Below are 11,954 nucleotides of genomic sequence, written 5' to 3'. Positions count from 1 at the left end.
TGTTCCCTGGTCCATAGTTGACCCCAGACCAAATTGCTAATCAACCAGCTTTGTGTGTTGTGGTTGTCAACTCCAACAAACCTGTGCCCCTCCTCCACCTTGGCCACTGCTACTCAAGCATATCTCCTGATTCCCAGCAGGGGTAAAAATCCCAAGTTCTACCTCAGTACCAGCATAGACCCCTGTAATCACCCCCCCTTCCAAGGGCTCATTCCTCTCACCAGACTGTGAGCTTAGTTCCAGGCAACATTGGCACTGCAGCTGATTCAGAGGTACTGGGGAGTCTCTTTCTCTGGATAGGCCTTCCGGGTACTGGATCTGTGTCAGGGTGACTGTGGGGTTGGGCTCTACTCCTGTCTCAGCACAACAGATCCTTCCTTTAGACCTTCCAAGCCATCCTTGGTTGGGACATGATTTCTACACATTATTCTGTGGGTTTTACTGCTCCAGGAATTGTCCTATGGCATTATTTGGAAGTTTTTTGGAGCAATATGTTATGAGTTTGAGAGCTCACTTCCTTTCCTCCACCATCGGGCTCTGCCCCAGAACTCCTAGCCAATTAGCTTTTTGGAACAGTAAACTTTTAAAGGAAGTAAGTATGTTCCAGTATATGTATAATTACTGAAATTATATTGATAATAATATTGTGCAGGAAAAGTATCAAGAAGAAGGGGGTCGTGCTCACTTTGGCAGCACATATACCAAAATTGGAATGATACAGAGATTAGCATGGCCCCTGCACAAAGATGACATGAAATTCATAAAGGTTTCCATATTTTTGAGAGAGGTAGAAGAAAAAATGGGAAAAGAAATGAGAGAAATGAGAGTTATGCTGGAAAAAGAAGCATAGAAATTAACTAAAGAAAACAATTTCAGGGGCAGCTAGGAAGTGCACCTGCCTTAGATTCAGGAGGACCTGAGTTCAAATCTGACCTCAAACACTTGACACTTACTAGCTGTGTGACCCTGAGCAAGTCACTTAACCCCAACTGCCTCACACATACAAAAAACCCCCAACAATTCCTTAAAAAATACAATTGGCCAAATGGGAGAAAAAATTAGCCAAATGAAAAAGGAAATGCAAAAGTTTACAGAGCAAAATAATGCCTTAACAAAAAGAAGAAAGGGCTCTTCTTGGTGTTGAAGAAGGACCTTAGAGTCATCATCTTCCTATCAACCAATCAACAAGCATTTCTTAGACACTTGGCTACTACACTTGTCAGTGGGCAACCAACATTAGATTTACCTTTTTTGATATATCGTATTAGGTAATTCAGGTAGTTATTGAAGAGTTTCTGATTAAGTTTTGTTGAAAAGAGGATTTAACTATTTGTTCATTTGCTGTATTTTACACCTTCCACTTAATGTTGGAAGTAAAGATGAACCAGATATAATATAGAACAGTTAGCTATAAAGGGTGCCCTGGAGACTTAGAGGCACCACTTAGACTGGAGACACCACTTATAGGGAACTAAGCAATCTGTTTCAACTTAATGGACCATGAGGACTTTGTTGATTTCAAGGATGTTATAGGGACATCATGCCTAATGGACATTATTATATTGAACTTTTTTATCCTAACAAGTTATTTGCTTATAAGAAATTTCACATCCTATAGAAATATCTCAGCTAGTAAACCTCTCCCAAAGTTTAGAGCTTTGCTAGTCCATAGATACATCTGGAATGCACAATCTCTTTGTCTTTAGAGAACAGTTATTCAGATTCATTTTCTAGTACTTGGCAAATGAATCTATTGATTTATGAGCATGGAGTACCATGAACATGGAATATGTATACATTCTTCGTGTTTCATAGTCCAAATTTATATATTCTCTGAATTATCATAGTAGAAAAAGGATACTATATCCCTTTGTGCATATTAATCCAATAATTATGCAGTAGCATAATTCTAAAAAAAAAGGTTCTTTCAGGAGCAATTCATAGTTGTATTATCCTATTGATCATATGTTTTCTTGTAGATTCATTGTGATCTCCTATTAGCCGAACATCTAGAAAAAATAAGAACCAATGATTTAATCTATAAAAATAATTACTGACTTGATGGGGCGTGGAGTATTCACCATTGTGAGGCTGTAACTAGTGCCAACACACAAAGAGACATGGTCATACCTCCTTGAACATGATATTAGGTCATCCTTATTTGACAAGTAATATACTGCCTTTTTTGAGGAGCGCTACTCTCTTCATGCCAATGAATGATTTATCATTAACTTGATCCAATGTCCTAAGCTACCATCCACTCACAGTGTGGTATATTCTTCAGTTCATTCACTTACATGGACTTCTGATACAGGTTTGCTGACTTCATAGATTGCATAATTGCTGAGAATTTATCATTCCTCAAGATGAAAACACTTCTAATACTTACACATCATTTCACATTACACATCCCCAGGACTTTTTCCTGCCCATGGCAGGTAACGTTTTCAGCTTGTTGTTATGGTTTATCTTCCCCATTAAATTGTGAGATCTTTGAGGGGCAGGTCCTATTTGATACCTTTCTTTGTATTTCTAGTACTTATCACAGTACATCTATACATAGTAGGTACTTAATAAGTAGTAAGTAGTTTTTTACTATTGGATATTAAGTCTGATTCAATCACAACATTTCCTGATAGGCAGAAACTCCTGGTCTTTACCATGAACTTGAAAGATTTAATTAATCTTTCATTTTGCATACTTATGTGTTTACCTTGTATTTATGTGTTTTCTGAATCCTCATGGCAACAGAAAGAACAACCTGTCCCTTTGTGTTTGGGATTGAGAGACAAGTATGAGATTGTGTCCTCTGGGGCAGGGACTGTCTTTTACCTCTATTTGTATCCCCAGTGCTTAGTGGAATGCCTGGCACATAGAAGGTATTGAATAAACACTTACTGACTGAGATACAGGAAATTTGGCATTACTGACCTGATTAGGATCTTTTACCAGAAGCACCCAAAAGCAACCTTCCTGAGTGATAGAAAGAAAGGCACACAAGAAGTGTACATTATCATCCTTAGAGCTAAGGGAAGCAGTCAACTTAATTAGTACTGAGTCTATTAAAAGCAGTACAGCTAGCTGCAAGTAAACTTCAAAGTGCCTACATAATTGGCATACAGGAACAGCATGGAACTGAAAGATCTGAAGAAGTGGGAGAAGAAAGGTTGATATTGGTAGTAAACTTGATTGACCACAGCTGTGACCCTTTTTAGTTGAACTAAGTGTTTAGTATGTTGTTGCTTATATAGGAAAAGACAACTCCAAATAAGCCCTATGGTTCAGGGGTTATAAGAAAGGACCAAGGAAAGCATTATCATGTGCTATGATTAGGATATTTGCATGATGTATATCTCTCTCAGTATAGTCACTCATAGAAAAATGGCCAGGGAATTGTATCAGTATTTTACTGCTCCAAATTTTCCTTCACCTCCCCCTTGGTTATTTTCTGTGCTGTGGCTATCTTTGGCATCTTGCTGGTGGCTGCGTTATTTTTTTTCCATTGGCATTGGTGAATCTATTATAATATGATCATTCTGATACACTCTGGTCTACATTTCTAACAAGAAAATTATTTGCTCTTGATTCCATCAAATCAACTTTGGGTTGCATTTGAGACCCTGGCAAAATTTTCTTGGCAGATGGCCTAAACTAGATTGAGGGTAACCAACAGGTATCACACCAGTTGGTGAGTTAGGGAATAACTACCCCAAGTATGTGAAGGCACCCATCCAGTGGAATCGGAAGATGAGAACAATTGGTTTCACTACTCATGAAGGCAGCTGAAGTAGGCACTATGGAGTGCTTAGAGCTTGGTTAGACATCAAACATGCCATCATACAAACATACAGTCATCCACTGCATCCTGGGTCATCACTAGTCATCTTGACTTTTTATATGACCACTGGATTTCAGGGACTGGAAGAGAGTAAGGCTGAAGACTTTGTGGCATTCTACCTCACTTAAATCCAAATTCATGTACAAATCAAGACATTACTCCATGGTATCATTGGTCCTCTTTGAAAATGTAGAACAAAACAACAATCATCATGAACCAGAACTCAAGCTCCCACCAGGGTGTTCTGAGCCTCTAGTCATTGAGAGGTCTTCACATTAAGCTTGACCTATATCTCATACACTGCTCCATTTCCATCTTCATGAACTTACTCCCACTCTACCCTTCCACCTAGGAGAATAGTAATGAAATCAACATTACCATTCCTGGAAATGATACGTAAAACGGACAATAGTTTCGCTCGCCATCCAGACCCAAACTGATCTTTTTCTACCACTTCTCTATTTGTATTATCTTACCTTATTAGAACAAATTGTTCTTTATTCTCAGGGATCATCTTGCTATTGTGTCTTAATCCCCAGCAATTAACACAATACCTAGCACATAGTAAATGCTCAGTAAATGCTTTTCCATTCAATCATTTTTTCCTACTTCTTCCTCATTTCTAAGAAGTATGGATTCAGACCCTTCCCACAATATTTTAATTCAGGCTTTCACAAAATGGATTTAAGTATTTAAATCAATCTCCAATCTATCTTTAGAAAGTTATCATTGTCTTGTGTTGCAAAATTTGAAATGCTTAATCCAACAAATTTATATTTTAACAGAGAAATCTTACACCTATCACTTTTGGAAGAAAGGGGTAATTTGCCACAATTACCTTATAACCCTTTACCTGGTCAACTCTGCTGGCAATTTTTTCTTCTCTAGGGAAAAATTATGGTTACTGCAATTTATTATAACATACCTGTTTTGAGGGCTTACAGACATCTATAAGTATTTCTGTCATGAATTTACACATAAAGGAGAAGCAAAAGAGATGAATAAGGAGAAGTAAGGTATTGTATTTCCTGTTAGCTCTTTTCTGGGCTTCAAGGGGAGAACAGATATGAATAATTTATTAGTTTGGAAGGAGACAATTTTAAAAAAAGAATGATAACAATTACTTCATTTTATGCATTGTTGGTTCCTCTGTGTTTTATATCATTCTTGTGATATATCTTTGAAGATAAATTAATTTTTATAAATGCACAAGACTATTATGTAGAATTTAGCAAAATATGTCAATGTTCTAGGAATTTCTTTTGCCCATCAACAATGTAATTTGGATGTATTAAGAACATTGACAAGGCTCAATAGCTAGAAATAGTAATATTAACAATATTATTTCATCACATTTTTATTCTTGAAACGTATAATTATTTTCCCTTGTAAAATGCAAGTTCCTTGAGGATAGGGAGTATCTCCCTTTTATGTTTATGTCCCCTAGCATATAGAATTGATTGATTCTCTTTTCCAATGAGTCTCTTAACTGCAGTGTCTCTTTTTTGTAAGTGAAGTGTTGGACTCATTCACCAAACTGCCAAAGATGAGGCAAGATGGAAATAAAGAATGTTGAAATGATTTTGGGAAAATAGGCACACTAATACACTGTTCCATGAATTGATCCAATTGTTCTGGAAAGTAATTTGAAATTATGTTAAGAAAGTGCCTAAAATGCCTTTGACCCAAAGTATCCCTGTCCTGGGCATAAACCCCAAGGAAGTCAAAGATATAAAGAAAAGTCAGATATACACTCAAATATTTATACTGCTTTTTTCTGGTAGCAGAGAATCATAAACAAAATAGATCCCCACTGAATGGGAAGTGACTAAACAAATTCTGGCACATTAATATAATGGAATACAATATACCATAAGAAATGATGAATATAACACAAAAGCCAACCACAATCTCAGAGGATTAATGATGAAACATGAATTCTTATAAAGAAGTAATAGAAGATAGAGTTCAGATTAAGACATTTTTCTGCACATGAGTATTAGGTTTGCTTGAGTATACATATTTGTAATAGAGGTTTTCATTTGCTTGCTCTCTCACGGTAGGAGGAGAGGTGGGAAAGAAGAAATAGAGGATTTTATTTTTTAAAAATAAAGAAGTTATAACTATAGAGAGTATAGACAAGCAGGGGAAAATATGAATTCATGTGAAGTGGAGCAAACAGGAAAGCCGTATACACAATGAATATAATAGTTTAAATGGAATGAACACATAAAATCCTCACAAAACGGAATGTTATGTATTTCAAATCATCAGTCTTGATCCAGAACAAAAGATATTAGCTTGCACCTCCATGATGTTTTTGCTGAAGTGGTGAATTATGAGTAAGGATATGGATATATACTACTTTGTATACTGTCAAACTTGGTTAACATGTTGATCAGTTTTGATGAAATGATTTTTTTTTATTTTAAAAAAGTAATTTCTTATATAGTATAGCTCTCTGGAAGGGGGAGGAAGGGAGATATACTTATAAATGAAAGCAATGGGGAATAGAACTGGGATGTCTGATTTCATTCCTTTCAGTAATAACTGAAATTTCAATTTCATTTCAGGAAGAGGGAATTTCTGAGTAGTAAAATTTCCTCTACTGAAGAAGTTCAGCATTTTTCTCTGCAACTTACATTTTTTTTCAGGCAATGGGGGTTAAGTGACTTGCCCAGGGTCACACAGCTAGTAAGTGTCAAGTGTCTGAGGCCAGATTTGAACTCAGGTACTCCTGAATTCAGGGCCGGTGCTCTATCCACTGTGCCATCTAGCTACCCCCTGCAACTTACATTTAAGAGAATTAGTTAGAAATTAAGTGACTTTCCCAGGGTCACATAGTCACTATATGTCAGAGACAGAACTTAAATTCAGATTCTGACTCTGAAGCCAGCTTTCTATTCACTATATCATGCTGTTTTTCTTTTGTTTGTAAATACAAAACTGTCAATAAAAATGCATACTACATTAGCTCTATATGTTTACAAAGAGTTCAATTAATGACATATCAGTTGCATGAGCATTCCTGGTCAATAAGGGGTAAAGGAGTTAGAATATGAAGGAAAGCCAATAAAAAGTTTCTAAAAGAATATTATATAATAATATTGAAAATATATTTTATCTGATGCAAAAATAAAATTATTTGCTTATTAAATAACTATTAGAGACCTAGACAAATGCTTTAGTATGACTCATCTAAACTAATGCTAGGAGGTAAATTGGAAAGCATCTCCCCCGGGCCAACCCTGGTAATCACTCTCCATTCAAAAGAAGTATGTGACACTGTTTCTCAAGACTCTTCCGATAAGAATATCAGAGACATTCCTCTAAAGAAACCCAAACCACCTCAAGAGCCAAACCTTGCTAGGAGAGGGACAGATTGCTCTGCCTAAGGGTAGAGTTGCCCTGAAAAACTACATAAGCAACTTTGTCCTTGCTTTCATGACTCTCATAACCATCATCTGGGAAAACATTTTGGTAGCCATACAACCTGGCAATTTCCTCTGTGGATGCAGCAGTACTAACTTTTTTCAGCATCCACAACTACTATAGATCCAGAAAAGAAAGTTCTTACCATCTCCATCCTTCATATTATCAATGGGTTTGAAGGAAGAAATGTGTCATTTTATATAGTAGTATACTCTGGCCCACTCTTCTAGAGTCAGCCTGTACATCAAGTCTCTCAAGCTTCTAGGGTATCCTGTTGTATTTGTGGAACATCTTTTCTGTATTGCCATGGGCTCAAACCTCCACTGACTGTTACTCTATTATTAAGAATGAGTGACTAGCATCTCAACTCCATTTATTTAACCACTTAATGTCAATTGGCTTTTACACAGAATGGAAAAAATTAGAAAAAAATTCTTCCAGTGCCATTGGGGCATATTTTTTCCTCTACCACCCTAGTCCCTGGGGGCCAATAGACCCCAATTCCCTCAGTTTCTTCATAGTGATTCTATGAAGTTCACTTCCATATAAGATATGACTCCCGGATGAATCTTTTTCTCAGCTTCAGCTGACCTGTGTCTAAAAGGCCACTCAGAGCATGAATGCTGGGATGGCAACAAAACCCAACTTGGAATGCTGGGACATCAAAGACCCCCTTGCCCGTAACCTGAAAGGTCAGGATGTTAAACACCTTTAGAACCTTTCAACAAATTCCAAGGTTATAATTACTTTATTCCCTTCATCTAGAATAGATAAGAATAAATTCAGAGGCTAAGGCCCAAAGCCCACTTTTCTGGACACAGCTTCGTCTCTCAATGGATGCCATCCAAAAATGAATAGATTGACTAATAATACTGAGATAAAATAGAACTGGTAGAACCTAACCAAAGCTTTTTGAATGCCTCAGAAGACAAAGATCCTTCCATTAACCATGTGGTTAGTAGACTGGAACCAGTAATATGTTCCCTAATCTCTCTAAGACACTTCCCTTACATGTCATCATAGCTCTACCATAACCAGGTTTTTAGCCTCTCCACATGGAGAGCTATTAACTAAAGCACTCTGCCTATGCACCAGCACTACATTACAAATGGAAATGAAGCTAAAGAAGATAAATAATCATGTGCATTGCTTCTGCACTATTAATGATTACTCTATTGGGCCTGTAGCTGAATCCTCCCATATGGGTTATATTTTCTATTAGATTGTGAATCCTTGAGAGTAAGGACTACCTTGCTTTTCTATTTGAGTACCCAGAACTTAGTCCATTGGCCTAAGGGCTTAATATGTTTTTTAATTCATCCATTTATTTATTCACTCATGAAGCTTGAAGTCCAATAGAAGGATTAGACCAAAACAACCCAGAAAAATAAAAAGACATGTTATATTAAAAGCACATTATAGAGATATAATACAAAGTGCTATGTATAATAGACAGAGGAAGGCAGTTACTAACAGAAAGAATCAGGAAAGGCTTTAAGGAAGAAATAGGATCTGAATTAGTTATTAAAGTGTAGTAAGAATTCAGAGAGAAAAGAGGAAGGGACAGGGGCATTCTCAAATTAAGAAACAAAGACATAAACAAAAACGATGGGAAGGACAGTGGAGGCTGTATTCTGGGAAACAGTTAATAGTTTATTTAGGATACAGAGTGTACAAAAGAGAGAAATAATGCTTGAAATTTAGAGTCATAGCATGATATAGCAGGTTATTAGTGCTAGGGAAAGAAGTCTAAATTTTATTCAGCAAGCAATGGGGAATCATTACACATTTTTGATCATGGCAGTGAAATAACTAGCAACAGTATGAAGGATGGATTGGAGAGGAGAGAGTGGAAGCACAAAGGCCTTTTAGGAATCTACTGAAGACAGTTGGTAATGAAAGACATTCAAAGGCAATGATAGTGAAGACAGAGCATATTGGGTGATGATCTAGAAGTGGAATTAATAGGACTTAGCAACTAATTAATTGTGAGAGTTGAGAGAAAGAGAGAGGTGTGAAAGATATATTACAAATTTAAGGATGGGAGAACTGCTGCTGCTGCTCTTGTTGCTGCTGCTACAGCTGCTGCTGCTGCTGCTACTACTACTACTACTACTATTACTACTACTGAAATCAGAAAGAGAATCAGATATAGGAAGAAAACATAGCATTCTTGATTTGGGCCATATTGAATTTGAGGTACTGGTTGTTATCCTTGTGGAGTTATTCTACACACAGTTAGAAATGTTGGTCTGGAGCTCAAATTTGAATACCATCCACAATTTTATCTAAGTTATTAACAAAAAAAGTTTATAGTGCATAAGACCTTGTGCTGATGTACTACAGAAGAAAGTTCTTGACAAATTAATATTGAACCATTAACAACTACTCTGATAAAGTCTGTTCCAAATTCATCCAACTGTGCCAGCATCCATTTCCAGTTGTTATCTTATCAGTCTCTTTCTCAGTTCCATAAAAATAGTATTATTAAATGCATTGTTAAAATCTAGGAAAACTTCATCTTCCCCTGACCTATTAGTTTATTAGTCCTGCAAAAAAGGGGATAAAGTTAGTCTGTTATGAATTTTCCTTGATGAGGACCTGATGGCTTTTGGTAATCACCACTTCCTTTCTTAAAGGTTCATTAATCATCTCTTCAATGATTCATTCAATTATTTTCTCAGGAACCAAAGTCAAACATAGGGAATATGCAGGAGTGTGCTAGTAAATATTTAACAACTGGTTCTCTTAGTTAGGACACACTTTTTTGTTTAATATGAATTATTAACATTTCCCCTAACATTCTTTTTGAAATCTAGCAAATAAACAAAACAGTAAATCAATCCCCAATTCATAGTGTGTACAGATTTATTTCTGAGTTGTAAATGCTCCCACTGATAATTTAGCAGTCAGCTCTCCTGTGCCAGTATGAATTGGCTGCAGCACACCACTGATTGCTGCACAAAGAGTGCTGAAGGAATTGGGGATATTTAGCTTAGAAAAGAAAAAAAATATTGAGGATGGTGGGTGGCAGGAAAAATAGCTGTCTTTAAGAATTTGAAGGGCTTCTACAAAAAAGAGTTGGACATGTTGTGCTTAACTTTAGAAAGCAATACTAGGAGCAGTGTCTAGAAGATACAGAGGGTCAAATTTAGGTTCAATTTAAGGAAAAAAACCTCCAAGCCATTAGAGCTGTGCCAGAGTAAAATGGGCTGCCTTAGATGGGAATGCAGATGTCCAGCAAAATGAGAATTACGACTTGGCAGTAATATTGTAGAGAGGATTCAGTAGAAAAGTAATTCTGAAACTTTTTTGGTCTCAAGAACCCTTTACACCCTTAAAATTATTGAGGACCTCAAAGACCTTTTGTTTATGTGAGATATATCTATCAATATTTACCAGGAAAACTGATAAATTTAAAAGCCAATTCATTAAAATGTTAATATAAATGACATGTATTTATGAAAGATATTTTCTAGAGCAAAAGAAATAGTGAGAAAAGTGGCATTGTTTTACATATTTTTGCAAATCATTTCAGTGTCTGGCTTAATAGAAGACAGCTGGATATCTGTTTCTGCATTCGATTTGTTGTGCTATTTTGTCTTAGTTCAAGTACAAGATGAAAATTCAGCTTCACAGACATATATGGTTGGAAGAGGGAGAAGTATAAAGGGCAATTCATATTTTAGTATTATTATGAAAATAGTTTTATCCTTTCTGACTATCTGAAAGGGTCTTGAGAATGGTCTATGGATCATACTTTGGGATTCACTAGGATGATCTCCTATATACACACTCAAAGTCCATCTGTCCATCTGTCCATCCATCTATCTATCTATCCATCTATCTATCTATCTATCTATCTATCTATCTATCTATCTATCTATCTATCTATCTATCTACCTACCTATCTATATGTGTGTAGCTATGTATCTATAGATAAATACAACATATCTCTTATATATGCAGAAACACATAGATACATACACACAGACAGATAGATAGATAGATAGATAGATAGATAGATAGATAGATAGATAGATAGATAGATAGATAGATAGATGAGAGATAAACAGATAGGTTGTATCTACGGAAACACACACACACATATATATATATATAACTATATGCACCATATTTATAGAAATTGTTATATTGATATGATTAGATATTGATAGAGCATCACATCCATATGATAATTTCTTGCTTTTGCTTTGGTTATATTATTATTATGTAAGTTGCTTTTATATTAACTAGGCCCCTGTCTCCAAAAATGTAATAGTTCTCACTTTCACTCAGCATTGAGCACTAACCAATTAATAAGACATTTCTTGAATGATTTTGGTGTGGGCTCTACCACGTTATTTTTGTAGATTTTTATATGGAACTTTTTTTTTGCAGGGTAACGAGGGTTTTAAGTGACTTGCCCAGGGTCACACAGCTAATAAGTGTCAAGTGTCTGAGGCCGGATTTGAACCCAGGTCATTCTGAATCCAGGGCTGATGCTTTATCTACTGCACCACCTAGCTGCCCCAAGAACTTTTATCTTAATTACATAGACTACCAGCTTGTTTCCCCTGTAAACTCTGGTGGTAGCATTGGGGAAAGAAGTAAGATAGGATCAGAAAGCAACAGAAATGGAAAGCAGATAAAAATGGGAAGGTGGAACAAGTAGAATGGGGGT

The 11,954-nt window shown here is 36.2% G+C and overlaps 1 non-coding gene across 1 annotated transcript; it reads left to right on the top strand.

Annotated features, from left to right (window-relative positions):
• Positions 1 to 677: 677 nt before the first annotated feature.
• On the top strand, positions 678 to 780 carry LOC122730197. The gene has a single exon (XR_006353408.1). It is a non-coding gene; the product is annotated as a U6 spliceosomal RNA (small nuclear RNA).
• The last annotated feature ends 11,174 nt before the right edge of the window (positions 781 to 11,954 follow it).

The sequence above is a fragment of the Dromiciops gliroides genome, chromosome 5 (genome assembly GCF_019393635.1).
Source record: "Dromiciops gliroides isolate mDroGli1 chromosome 5, mDroGli1.pri, whole genome shotgun sequence".
Lineage (NCBI taxonomy): Eukaryota > Metazoa > Chordata > Mammalia > Microbiotheria > Microbiotheriidae > Dromiciops > Dromiciops gliroides.
This window is presented reverse-complemented; position numbering and strand designations above follow the sequence as displayed.